The following is a 13,795-nucleotide window of genomic DNA, read 5'->3' as shown; positions in this document are numbered from 1 at the left end:
AAAAAATGGCAATGAGACAGGCTAAGTTAAAATTAACTGAATAATCAAATGCAGGAAACGCTTTTAATAGCCTTTTATGACTTAAACCAGAATTTTGCTGAAGGCAACAGTTTTTGAATTATTTTTAAAAAAGCTCTTCTGACCCCTATGTTCTATGTTTAGTACAGGCAGCCATATACATTTTTAATGGATTAAAAAACATAAGTCATTTCGAGCACAATACACTAAAGAATTAATATGCTTTATTTCCATTAACTGCTCTTAAATGGTTTAAGAGAAGAAGATTTTCAAAATTGCACATATACATTGTTTCATGTGTTTCAGGAGCCATAACTACTACATTAGTAAACGAATCGTTTCGAAAATGTCGGTATTAGTCAATCTTTTAATGCTGAACTATATAATCCTCCAAAACAAGGCAACAACCTTTGAGTTGTTTGCAAAAATTGCCTTCTGACCCCTATGTTCTATTTTGCAGTAACAGGGGTTATGTTTTATGTCGAGGATCAAGAACCCCAACATTTATTTTTTGTGGAATACCATACAGAACAATTGTTTTTGAGGAGAATATTTTTGTTGTACATACGAGGAATGCCAAAAAACCTTTTATAGGGGTCATAACTCCTACATTAGTTGTAAATATCGTTTGCAGAATTTCGGCATAGATTTTCTCTTAATCCTGGACAATGTTATCCCCAGCAAGAATTACGCTAAAGACAACGGTTTTTTGAGTAATTTAAAAAAAATGCTTTTTGACACCTATGTTCTATTTCTAGTAACGGCGACTATGGTTTTTCACGGATCATAAATCCCGACAGTCATTTTGTGCACAATTATCTAGAGGAGGAGAATTTCGAAAATTTGTCGACGAGGAGGGACGCCAAGTGATGGCATAAGCTTACTTGGCCTTTGGCAAGGAGAGCTAAAAATAACAAAAGTTTGTTTACTGGCCCGTTACCCTACATCTATTACTTGTAGCTGTCTAGAAACTGTGTGAGAAACAAACATGAGTAACCAAAAATTATACATTAAAACACTTCGGAACAGGACGAGGGTCTTTACACTTGCTCTGCTACAGACAACAATGGGATCACCCCAACAAAGTTCATTCTTTTACAACGTACAAGTAAGTTGATTGATTCCTGAGTACATTTTGCATCAACACTTATAAAATAAACGATCTTCATTCTTCAAGCCTGGAATAAAATGACAAGGGTTTAAACTATACACCTAAGAAGTATGAGACAATAGTGTATAGATTGAAACTATCAACATTATTTAACAGGCTCCGGATTTTAGCTGATTGATACTTATCTACATGGCAAAAAATTGTACAATATCATTTTCATATGTTTTGAAAACATCTAAAAAATATTTGTTATATTTTAGGACAAACAGATTATCAGATGTTTTGGGACAACCACGAAAATATGTGAAAAACATGTGTTTCTAACTATCGAATGGTTTAAGGAATAAAAGAACCCTACGGGAATCATGCTCCAAGTTTTTAGATAAGTCCGAGTTGCTCAGTTACTTTCGTCACTTTTATGTATTATTTTAGTTATTTTATGTTATTTGTTGTGTATGTCTGTTTTCCATGTCTGGTCTTTGTCCCTGGATTACATTCCTTTGATTACCGCTATAACCGTGGTTACCTTGATTTTTTTTCAATGATATTACGTGTATGAAAATAGTATGTTATTCATATGACTATTAAAAGTTCTACCTGCGATTCGTCTGCTTTTATTGTAGCAATTTATTTCCAATTATGGGTTATATTTTGAAGGAAAACCGTCAAAAATTATATTCCAAAATGGAACTGGTGGAAGTGTGGTAACAGGCAAGGAAAACCAAGCCTTAATCATCAATTGTACAGAAAATACGTCTTTACCACCAAGCACCATCTCATTGATATAGAATGGCTGAGTAGTTCACAACTGACTAGGATACATCAAATATACTGTTAATTATAACAAAAACTGACACAAATACAAAATTTCGATGTATAGCAGTTAACTCACATTGGAAAAGTATTAACCACAAATCCATTGTTCTTGATGTACTATGTAAGAAAATTCAAATTTATTCTAAAAATTGTATATATATGCCAATATCGACCGCATCAATTATTTATCAAAAAAGAAAAGAGTACATTTTCTTTATAAGTGGAAAACTGCTAATTCCGATTCAAACATTAATTTAGAATAGGAGAATAAACAATATTTAAAATAAATTAACCAAAACTGGTACTGTTTATAAAGATGTTGAGCACCTTTTTATCATGTTCAAATTTTAGATTTATTTTTAATTTGTAGATGCGCCTTCAGTAGCAATGAACAATATTGATATTAATGAAGGTCAGAGGACCAACATATGTTGTGGTGGAGATAGCAATCCTAAAGTTCAAATGATGATTATACGAAGTAAGGACATGATCTTTAAAACATCCAATAATAGCAACAAAATATGTTACCATTTCCCAAATGTGACAAGAAATCAAAGTGGTACCTACGTCTGTTCAGCTTTAAATGACATCGGAAAGGGTAATGCATTAGCAACAATCAATGTAACATGTATGTAGTGCTTAAAGTTTATTCTCTACATTGATTACAACAATAACAAAGATAATTACGCTTTCCTTACCGGTTGACCTGGTACATGCTCCCTGTTTTCAGTGGAGTCTCAGTTACTTTTGTTGATATGTATGTATCGTTTTGGTCTTTTTATATTCTTTGTTGTGTGTGTATGTTTTTCATATCAGGTCTTTGTTCTATATTAAATTTTTTGGATTCTCGCTTGAATCTGGGTTCCCTAAATTAATTTATTGGTCTTATAATTAAGTCTCAGATTATCGGAATTATCCATACAAAGTGGTTTATTTCACATTTTACCATTACATCTGAAATATACAGTATTCATGACAAAGATCATAACATTTCTGTAGTGATAACTTCAATCTTAAAGCAAACACTTTCATATTCAAGAAGCTTAACTATAAGAAGTCTAGCGAGGTATAAACAGTCTGTGAAGTTACTAAAAGTAATCAAAGGAACCAAGTTTATAGCGGTAATCAAAAGAATGTAATCCAGGGACAAAGACCAGACATGGAAAACAGACATACACAACAAAGAACATAAAGTAACTAAAATCATAAATACAAAAGCAAATGAGCAACTCGGACTCCACTAAAAACTGGGAGCATGGACCAGGTTTCATCTTTTTCTGCAAAATAGTACGGACTGAAATGATCATCCTAAATGATAATGTAAATAGTATTCTAGTTAACAGAGTTAACACGTCGGCGGAATGATACACAAAGTAAAAAGTCTGCTAAATCGAGTTACCTTGTATTGTTACCGAATATTAGATAACTTATTTACTATTTTTGTCATTATGTATTTTTCCATTATGATGATAGCTTAATCTGGTTTTGTTTGTGCTTTAGAACCCTCCAAATGTACACGTGGAAATATTCAATTCGACCAACGCCGATAAAAACACTTTTAAATGTATCGCTCGTGGTTTTCCGACGAACTACACGTATTGTGTTTGGGAACATCGATCCTTTTTTGGAGAGCATATACGGTACCTTGTCTCTAAAACAGGAGAACTAATTTTACCATACGCTCAAGAAAGTTATCAAGACAGTGGGTACTACACCTGTTTCAAATGGAATCCTAGATCCGAACGGTCATTTGTTTCAAGAAGGCTGCTTGTCATTCAAACCAACAGTTACGTTCATAATATTGTTCCCAGTGTACATAAAACCCGTATTTATGTAATTTCCTCTGATTGGTTTTTATACAAAGAGTTCGGTAAATCCATTAAAAGCGTCATTGCAATGGTTAATGTTGACAATTTACATGCATTAAACAATTACAGGTCCAAAAATTTTGCTGCCAGGCCAGAATAAAATTCAACACGGTATAGAAGGAATGCAAGGCAAGATACAACTGGACGTAGTGTTGTTTTTTTCCAATTGTTTGTTTGGAGATGACTCCTTTAAAGATATGGTTTAGTAATGTCAAATCGATGACGACAAACCTTACTACAACTGTGGTTTTTCATAATGTAACGATTACCATTAAGGGTTCAAAGGTCATTTTTACAGTAAAGTGCCTACGACTGGAGCATTTCCATCGATACCAAATAATGGTGTGCAACAGGTTTGGAAATCTTAGTGTTGATGTTGATTTAAAGCAAATAGGTAAGTGTCAGCATAAAATCAGGGTTTCAAATAAATAAAAAATAAAAAAAAATAAAAAAAAAATAAATCACCTTTCTTCTGTAAAAGGTCTAATAGAACACCACAACATCTCCTGATACCTCTCGATGTACATCAAGTCGATTTTTGAAAGAGTAATCAAGGGAACCAAGGTTATAGCGGTAATCAAAAGAATGTAATCCAGGGACAAAGACCAGACATGGAAAACAGACATACACAACAAAGAACATAAAGTAACTAAAATCATACATACAAAGTAACAAAAGTAAATGAGCAACTCGGACTCCACTAAAAACTGGGAGCATGGACCAGGTGCACCGGTAGGGTAAGCGTCCTCTTGAAGGAAACAATTTATATTGTAAACGGTTAGATAAAACTAAATGCTGATTCACATAATATTTATTATAATATTAAGTACATATCCAAAAACATAAAATTTATTGCATTTACCTATGTTTTTGACAATGTGACCAAACAAGCCAAAAAAAAAATAATAATAATAATAATAAAAAAAAAAAAAAAACAAAACAAAACAAATAAACAAACTGTATAACATTTTGAAATGCAGTATGTTCTAACTTGAATTGTAGCGAAAATGATCTTCACCGAAGTCTGAACAAAATATTTCTTTGTAGTGAAACCCGATATGCCAAATCCAGTAATGATGGTCATTATAGTAGTGCTTGTACTCAGTTCGTTTTTAGTTTTGTTGATACCAGCAATTGGTTTTTTGTCGGTAAGAAATCAAAAGGTCTAATATAATTCGATATACTACATTAGCAACAGATAATATAATTGATGTTGCCGACTAGCTGAATTCTAAGCACACACGTTATGATATATTTTAATAACTAAGCGATGATAAACTTATTAGGACAATCTAAAAAATGTACCCAAAAAAAATGCTTAAAGGGTTCCACGCCCAACAGTTGATGTATAATTTACTACTAAACAAATACTCAAGGATTAATCAATTTATGAATATAGGACCTTCAGTTCGTTATATTCCCAGTGCAATATATATCCCATTAAAATGAATCTATGAATACGAGGATCACAAGAGGAAGGTAGGCAAGTGGATTTAAAAACAAATTATTGTATTTCCAGTAAAATCCAGTGGATCGTTACGATGTATCCATCTGCCCCATGAAAATTTGTTAATCGTGTCTTAGTATTTTTTTCCATTTTCATATACCCCGGTCTTGACTTTTTATGAGCAACTCGGCAGGTGTTTCCAGAAAAGCAGAGGACGCTTACCCTACCGTTGCACCTGGTCCATGTTCCCAGTTTTTAGTGGAGTCCGAGTTGCTCATTTGCTCTTGTTACTTTGTATGTATAATTTTAGTTACTTAATGTTCTTTTGTATGTCTGTTTTTCATGTCTGGTCTCTGTCCCTGGATTGTTTTCTTTTTATTTTCACTAAAGAACCTTGGTTCTCTTGATTATTATCTATAATTGAATATTTTACAAATTTTGCAAGACAACTCTAGATAAAATATTAACTGAATATACTGCAAAAGTTAGAGTGAGGGCATTCCGTAATGATGTGTATATCAATTTGTTTATGTATTTAAAGTTGACTCAATTGAAATCTGAAAAGCGGGTTCAGCCCAGGAGGAAAGCCTGTTAAATTGAAGTGAAACAGGTTGAAAACGTTTTTTGTTTTACTGGATTAAGGTTGGGAGAAGTTTTTCTCATACTTATCCGGAGACTTAATATTTAAGGCTTGGAGATGTTCCTCTCATACTTATCCGGAGACTTAATATTAGCAAAACGTGTGTGTCACCTTATATCATATTTACAGTATGTGTTGCTGGTAAAAAAATCTTTTTAGACACAAATCTAGACAATAGGTTTTGACCGTATTAAAAAAAACTTGTACAATATAGACCTGTTTGATAACAGGGTTCATGAAAGCACCCGAAAATGACGTTATCATTACAAAAAAGAAACTTAGGCTGATATTAAATTATTTATTGGATGTTTAGTGTCATGACTTTTATTTTATTGTGTAGTTAAACGGAGAAGGAATGAATTGGGGTAAACACTTTATTTTCATCCGCCACTTGGTTTACATATGCTTTCTTTTTGGTCGAATATGTTACATTTTCAAAAATACAAGTACTAACAAGACGTTGTCAGTGTTTGAAACTACTAAATTTATATCATCTTGCCCAAGCGCATTTAATATACACGCATACTAAATATCTTCTACAATGTTCAATGTCTCATCCTTTTTGTTTAACACATTTAAACATTCTGTTCCTGGTAATATTTCCCCTTTCTATTCCTTTAAGATAAGGTTTATGTAATTTATTCGTGAAATATGTAACACAAAATAACACGACAATTATAGACATGATCTTTATCGTTATAAAATCGGTTTGTTCCGGTTTTGTCATCAACGTCAGATTATGAGGACAAACATCTTTATACCTTGCAACCGATTACGTTGTAACATTTATCAGGAATAAATAAACGAAATGACTATGATAACATTGAATACAAAAATATATGTAAATATGAAAAAATAAAAAAAATCGTACCAATGTTTTAAGACGATATAACGTTTAATCATTGTCAGACAGTCTTTACACAAATGTCGTATAAAAACTGCACATTCTTATTTGTTGAAAATATTTGCTTTTTAACCCTACATCTAGGTCAGAGGATGAAAGCATTGAAATGTAGGGTTAGTAGAACATATGCATCTAATACGATGAACAATGTACACGAGTAATCAAGAGAAGCAAGAATTTCAACGAAAATCAAAAAGAATGTAATCCTCGGAAAAAGACCACACACACACACACACACACACACTACAACATCGAACATAAAATAACCAAAATAATACGTACAGGTAAACAAAAGTAATCGAGCAACTCGGCCTCCACTAAGAACTGGGAGCATGGACCAGGTGCACTGGTAGGGCAAGCGTGCAATGCTTTTTTTTTTTTAAAAACACCCGATTTGCTAATAAAAAGTCTAGTCCAGGACGACAGAGGAAAGGAAAACTAGAGAAACATTTATAAAACGGCATTTAATTACATTTAATATATATTTCTAAAATTGTAGGAATAAATGTTATACAAAGATGATTAAAGATAATTAATGTTCTGTTGTACATATATGTCAGAAAATTCGAAAACATTTGCCATCGTTTCCATAACTTAAGCAGATATGCCAACGGCATATATGAATGTGTAGCCAGGAATGATATAGGGAAAGGCAACGCCTCAATAAATGTTAGTGTCATGTGTAAGTTATATTTTAATTCAAATATCATCTGCAACACGTACGTGATTAATAAATTCGAAACACATGCTTTCATTGTTATCGTAGTTATATTTCAATACTAGCTAACTCCGGAATATTAATAATTGCTTTTATAAACATTGTGCATGTCATTGACTCAAAAGTAAAAATCAATGCATTCTGTTTGATTATATTTTTATTGTCAAGTGATGATAAGTATTCATCTACTGATAGATTAAATCGTTTTTATTATAATTTTGTTTTAATTCTGTCAATTTTCTATTAAAAATACTCCCCGGAAATAATTATTACACAATCTGCTAGTGATAATGGTTCCACGATTTTAAGATGTGACCCAACAGGAATTCCATCAACCTATAGTTATGGTTCTTGGGAACATTGCTCATTTTTTGTAGAACATATACGGTGCCTGAACAAAGGCAATGCAAGGCTTACCTTTCCAAAAAATAGCACTTCAGGAACGATACGAGGACAGTGGGATATATACTTGCAGTGTATCGAACAAGGTCCTGGATCTTAGAGGAAATTTGTTTCAACAAGCAAACTTTACTTTCAAGTCTCAAAGTAAGGCTTGCTTTCATTTGAATGTTTTTTTTTGTAATATAGAGGTTTAAGTCGTACTGAGTTTATATTGATTTCTGTCGAAATTAATTGAATGTATTAAAACACCAAAAAAAAAAAAAAGTCATTGACATTGAAAAATAAACAATGCAACATACATGTAACATATGACGTTGAACCATAAATTAGTTTTCTTGCAGAGAAAAGTGAAATACCTTATGTGATCTATAAATATTAGTTAATGAGGAGTTGAATGACGCATGATTAATCTTATCACGTGCTTTTCGTGTATTACAAGAATAAAGCAAATAAATAGAACTGGCTACAACATACAAAGATAAAACATGTAAGTATCATATGAAAGCTAGGTCATTTGAAAATAACACACGAAAGATGGTTTAAATCACATATCTTATACATTTATTTTAGGTCCACCATTTCTACTTCCTGACAACAAAGAAATTCAAAATGGAACCATTGGAATGAAGGGAGTAATAGAACTTAATTTTGTTTCATATTTTCCGATCACTTGTCAGGAGCTTCATCCCATTAATAGACGGCTTTCATGTCATTCATGTAATAAAGGATATCACCACCAGAGCTGTTTATCATAATGTATCAGTACACGTAAAGAGTTCCAAGGTCATTTTTGTAATGAAATATCTACAACAAAAACATTTCCTACGATACGAAGTAAAATTGTGCAACCAATATGGTAGTCTTAGCTATGAAATCGATCTCATAGCGGTTGAATATTTTGAATATTTTACTTGACGTTAATGTGAATCGATCTTTTTTCTTTGGAAAATAAATATGGTAATCTTAGTTTTGAAGTTGATCTCATAGAGGTCGATGAGTATTTCTGAATTTTTAAAATAATCGAGAATGAAGCCTTAAAATTTCAATCAATATTTGTAAAATAAACAAATTATCAAATACATAATAAGCATTTAACTATAAAATTGGGGTACAATCCTCACAAAAGAAACATTGATTGTTGTTGACTTCTGAATTTCATCACCTTTTTATTAAGACTGATATGGCTTCAATCGGTTTACATCTTTTATTACGTTGCGCAGATGTAACATTTTACACCCTCTTATGTAGTATTTTGATTAAAGTAAATAAGTTTGATATATAAATATTGAATACTTAGTATTGAAATTATGTTTTTTTTAAAAGACAGTATGTTTTGGTATAAACATTGATTTGGCATGGTATGGATTGTGTCCTTGCTGTATTTCTTATGATTTACCGTGGGTCTAAACCACTCATGGTAAGAAATGGAATTGATATTACATACCATGAGGCCATCACTAATTGTTGGTTTAAACAAGTATAGAGCAAGCATGTCAGTAAACTTTTAATAGTCATGAATTTCTGTTTTGTATAATCTTTTTTCTGTTTCTGTTTTTGAAATGTTTTATTGTGTTGTATTTTTTCCACAGTGATCAGATTTAAAAAGGAGAGGAATAAGATCACGCGATAGTACTTGATCCCCGCTGCAGTTTTGCGCTTATCCCAAGTCAAGAATTTCTGGTCTCTGGCTTGTTTCGTTTTTTCTAACATTTGACTTTTATGATATATGGTAGGGAGGTCGGTAGTGCGTTTATCGATATTCTTGCGAGAGCAAAATTCTCAATTTTGAGTCAACTTTAACACGTTAGAAAATGGTTAAAAATCCATTGCATGACAATAAAAAATATATGTAATTGAAGATGAGACATTTCTCTTTCTAAATATACAACTTTCATTGTTATTGGAGTTGATGGTCATTTGGTACAAACGTTTGAAGTGACGATACTTTGAGAAAAATGGCCGCCTGAAAAACTATGTGTCAAAGATCATACCTATTTCAAAATTCATTCCGCAAGCTATTACTGGACCGATTTTCTTCATTTATAGCTTAAATGTTTGGAAATATCTTCAATTTTGATAATCCGGTTGGTTGTCAGGCTAATTTTTTGGTTACAAAACATATTTTTTACGTAATTTCAAGGAAAAACATGTTGAAAAAAAATAGTTTTTGCGTACCCGGAATGCACTGACAGTCGGATTCCGAAAATTTAATCCTTTCTGCGTTCATCCGTAACCCTGGTTTCAGAAGAAAAACAATAATAGCTTGCGGAATCGATTGGATATTAGGGTGGTCAGGGCGTGGTTTTCACAAAAATTAAAGCGGGACCGGTTATCGTTCTTGCTAACCGGATGTTACTGATCCGCCATAGCTTCTGTTAAGATTTTCGAACACTCGTGGATAAATGCCTTTTACCGACTGTTTTCTGGACGGATTTTTGACTGGTGGTGCAGACAACGATGGACCTAGGCCATGGAGGCCAATCACTTACGGTAAGTACCTAAATTATGTCTAATATAAGCCTAATCGCCCTGTTTCCGTAAGGTCAAATTCTAGAATGACCTTTTATCATCTGCAAGCTTAAAAACTATATTCACCTTCTTGGAAGGTCTGATTTTCGTTTGATTCTGCATGAGCTGATTTAAAAAAGATTACTCTCATTTAGCATTAGTTGGAATATGTTTCCATAACATTTTTATTAAACGATGAATATGTAATGAGGTAAATTCTCCCAACGTTTGATTGCAATCCATTCAAAATCTTTCGGACTTTATCGACTTTCCTTTATTATCGGAAGTCTCTGTATTTTACCTAGCTTTTTTCTATTGGTTGGGAGAATTTGCACATATTGCATTTAATTTCCTTGATAATTCAATTTTAATTTATATGTAGTGCCCAATTTATATGAAACTCACATGTTTAAGCATAAACCTTCTTTATATTTATTTTAACTGCATCTTCTTAAGTTTACTTTATATATTCATACTGTACAATTTTAACAGCTAACTTACATATTCATTTTTTAGAGGATTGTAGATGCTCTACTTATTTAATATTCATATACATGTACAATTGCTTGGAAAAGGTTTAAAATCCTAGTAATATACATTATTTATCATTAAATTTTAATTAATTATGGTTTAATATTTTTTTGGCCTTTTTAGGATCACATTGATTGACTCATAATACCAATCTTTTGTTGTATGTATATGAAACATACTTGTACTATTGTTTTTTCTTCTAATTATTGATTTATTTCAGAAGAAAGTATTAGTAAACAGGCTGCCTAAATATTTATTTTATTTTGTCATATAAAAAGTAAACACTGATGTAAATTTTATTATGATTTAGTTTTATTTTCTGTTTGTTTTTCATCATTTTAGTTTCATTTTGTTGAGTTCTGGAGATGTTTCGAATTCATGGTAAGTTAGTTTTTATACTTTGATTTAGTTTAGTAGCTTTATTTATTTTAATAATAAAACTTTTGAGTCTTTTAATTATGGTAACAAATAAGCATTTACATTTGAATCATATATTACTTACAAGAACTGTCGATTAGTTTTGTGTTTAGACTGCTTTAAAACTGCCTCACAGTACATATTCATTGAATTCCACTACTTGTTTATTTCAGATGGCCTGAGCAGCATAGTGGGCTATGCTATGAGACAAATATGGACCGAGTCTGAGGTAGGACCATGTGGGGTACAGTAAGTAGGGTAGTTCCAGACACACCTGAACCCGATAACCTGATTGGTAAGAGAGTTCAACACTTGATAGAAGAACCAGACAGATCACGCAGCGAAATTATTCATATTAAGTTATTTAACATAACATTAATATAACCTTATAAAACAATCTTCTTGTTTTGAAATGAAGATAATTATTCTGGAAAAGGAAGTTTGGTGTTTTTAACTCCTCGCCACATCTTTTGTCAACCGCTTTGTGAGCAACCAACATCAAATAAAGTTTTACATTTTTTCAGATTGTTAGCAAACCAGATTATGATTTAATAGAAAGTAAACTAACTGTAAGTAAATTGATAAGGTAAATGATGTTAATAGGTGTAATGTCCTTATGTACATAATCTCTTTTGTAGATTTGGCAGACATAGTAGATCCTGGTGAAGAAACCCTTCTGGCCTGAAATGGAAACTTCGAAAAGTTCATTAAACTTAATCAAATGATGATATTTTGTTTATTATCATTTAATGTACATAATAGTACACATGAGGAAACAGCTAGGGCTTCAAAGTTCCATAGTGAAAGGATGCGCATTGGTTCAAGTCAATGTATTCATAAAAATTTTCTCAATTTCTTGGGAAAACAGCATTTGTTTTTGAAATTTTATTCAATTTTAACATAATAATGAGATTATTATTATGTTAAAAGACCCTATTTAAACAAGAAAACATTACAAGACTACATTAGGAATCTTAGAATTGACCAGACCTTGATATAATATTATTTTGCCACTTTTTGCGGGAAAAATGTATGTTTATTTTGATTATCGTCTGGCTTCATTTAAGGTATAGGCCTAACAAATTTTCATCCACATTAAACATTTTATAGCAAAATAAGATGAAAGTATCTTCATGTGATAGCTTAGATTCTAAGCTTTAAAATGGTACCACATAAGTATATGGTAGGTTGATATTTTGATAAATATAAGCATAAATATGCGTTTTTTTTTTAAATCTGAAATTTTCAAAAATGTTCGATTTACCCCCATTTTTCAACATTTGCTTGTTGGTTTTTAAATATAATTCAATTATTTCTTGATAAAAATGTGTTTTTACATATTTAATCACAATAACAATAACTGTCATGTGCTAAAAACTGCTTTTAAATTCAAAATGTCTTTTTTTGTCTGACCTTTCGCCATTTTTTCCACTGAAAATAGCTCTAAAATTTACCCTAAAATGTAAATTTTCGACCTCAAAAAATTTTTTTGAACTGAAAAACATGATTTTTCAAGTCAAGCAACTTTATTGCCACACAAAACAAGTGACAGAAAAAATTAAATATTTTTTTTGAATTCTTAGTAAGCAAAAATGTATTTTTTTGTTGAAAAAACGCATTTAAAAAAAAGGGGGTCTGCCGCAGTGTTTCTGATTCCAATGAAAAACAAATCAGAGGTTTTGACATAATATTTGTTTATTTATTTCTGTTTAATGGATTACTCTTGAAAGAACAGCAAAGTATCAGATTTCTACTACCTTCCAATTTCCAAATATGAATATCCAAAAATGGCACTTTAATTCACGATGCTGTTGACACATAGCAAAAAAAAACTAAGTCCAAAGTGTTTTTTTGCCAATTTTAAAAAAAGGTAATTTTCTTTGTATCTAAGATACAAGTTTCCTGAATGGCTTAAATCAAAGTATGAAATGGCTTTATTTAAATGATTAAGACACAATGTATGAATTTCTTTACCTGTTTGACTTATGTGGGCCACAGAAGTGCCCAAAATGTGACATTTTTGCCTTCGCAAGAAAAATGACCAAAATTTTGAACTTTAAATTGTAATAACTTTTGAACCCCTTGACCGATTTTAAAAATTTTTGCACCAGTAAGTTACATTTCTTGGGCTCTTTCAAACTACAATAAACTTGTACATTTTCTATATACTTCATATTTTGACTGACCTCCCTATATATGGAGAATATAAGGGAAACTATTTGGCTGTACCTGAGTATAATGTTGTTTTGAGACCAGTTGCCTCCTGTCCTGCGGTGGGAAGGTTTCCTTGTTTTCTGACGACCAACGGGTGGCTTTGAGCTGACAATCCCAATGGGGTTGTTGTCTCTTTGATATATTCACTATACCCTTTCTCGTTATAATTCATTCAGTGAATGTTTTCGTTGACTGAAAAAC

General features: G+C 31.7%; 1 long non-coding RNA gene across 2 annotated transcripts; it reads left to right on the top strand.

Moving 5' to 3' along the window:
• Positions 1-10,066: 10,066 nt before the first annotated feature.
• LOC148599136 (uncharacterized) lies at positions 10,067-12,106 on the top strand. Of its 2 annotated transcripts, XR_015918002.1 has the most exons (3): positions 10,071-10,414; positions 11,306-11,344; positions 11,554-12,106. It is a non-coding gene; the product is annotated as an uncharacterized LOC148599136 (long non-coding RNA). The 2 variants fall into 2 exon arrangements; XR_015918001.1 differs by lacking the exon at positions 11,306-11,344 and having other exon boundaries at positions 10,067-10,414.
• The last annotated feature ends 1,689 nt before the right edge of the window (positions 12,107-13,795 follow it).

The sequence above is a fragment of the Perna viridis genome, chromosome 13, assembly GCF_037379345.1.
Source record: "Perna viridis isolate PV_CMFRI_1.1 ecotype Kerala chromosome 13, ASM3737934v1, whole genome shotgun sequence".
Taxonomy (NCBI): Eukaryota; Metazoa; Mollusca; class Bivalvia; order Mytilida; family Mytilidae; genus Perna; species Perna viridis.
This window is presented reverse-complemented; position numbering and strand designations above follow the sequence as displayed.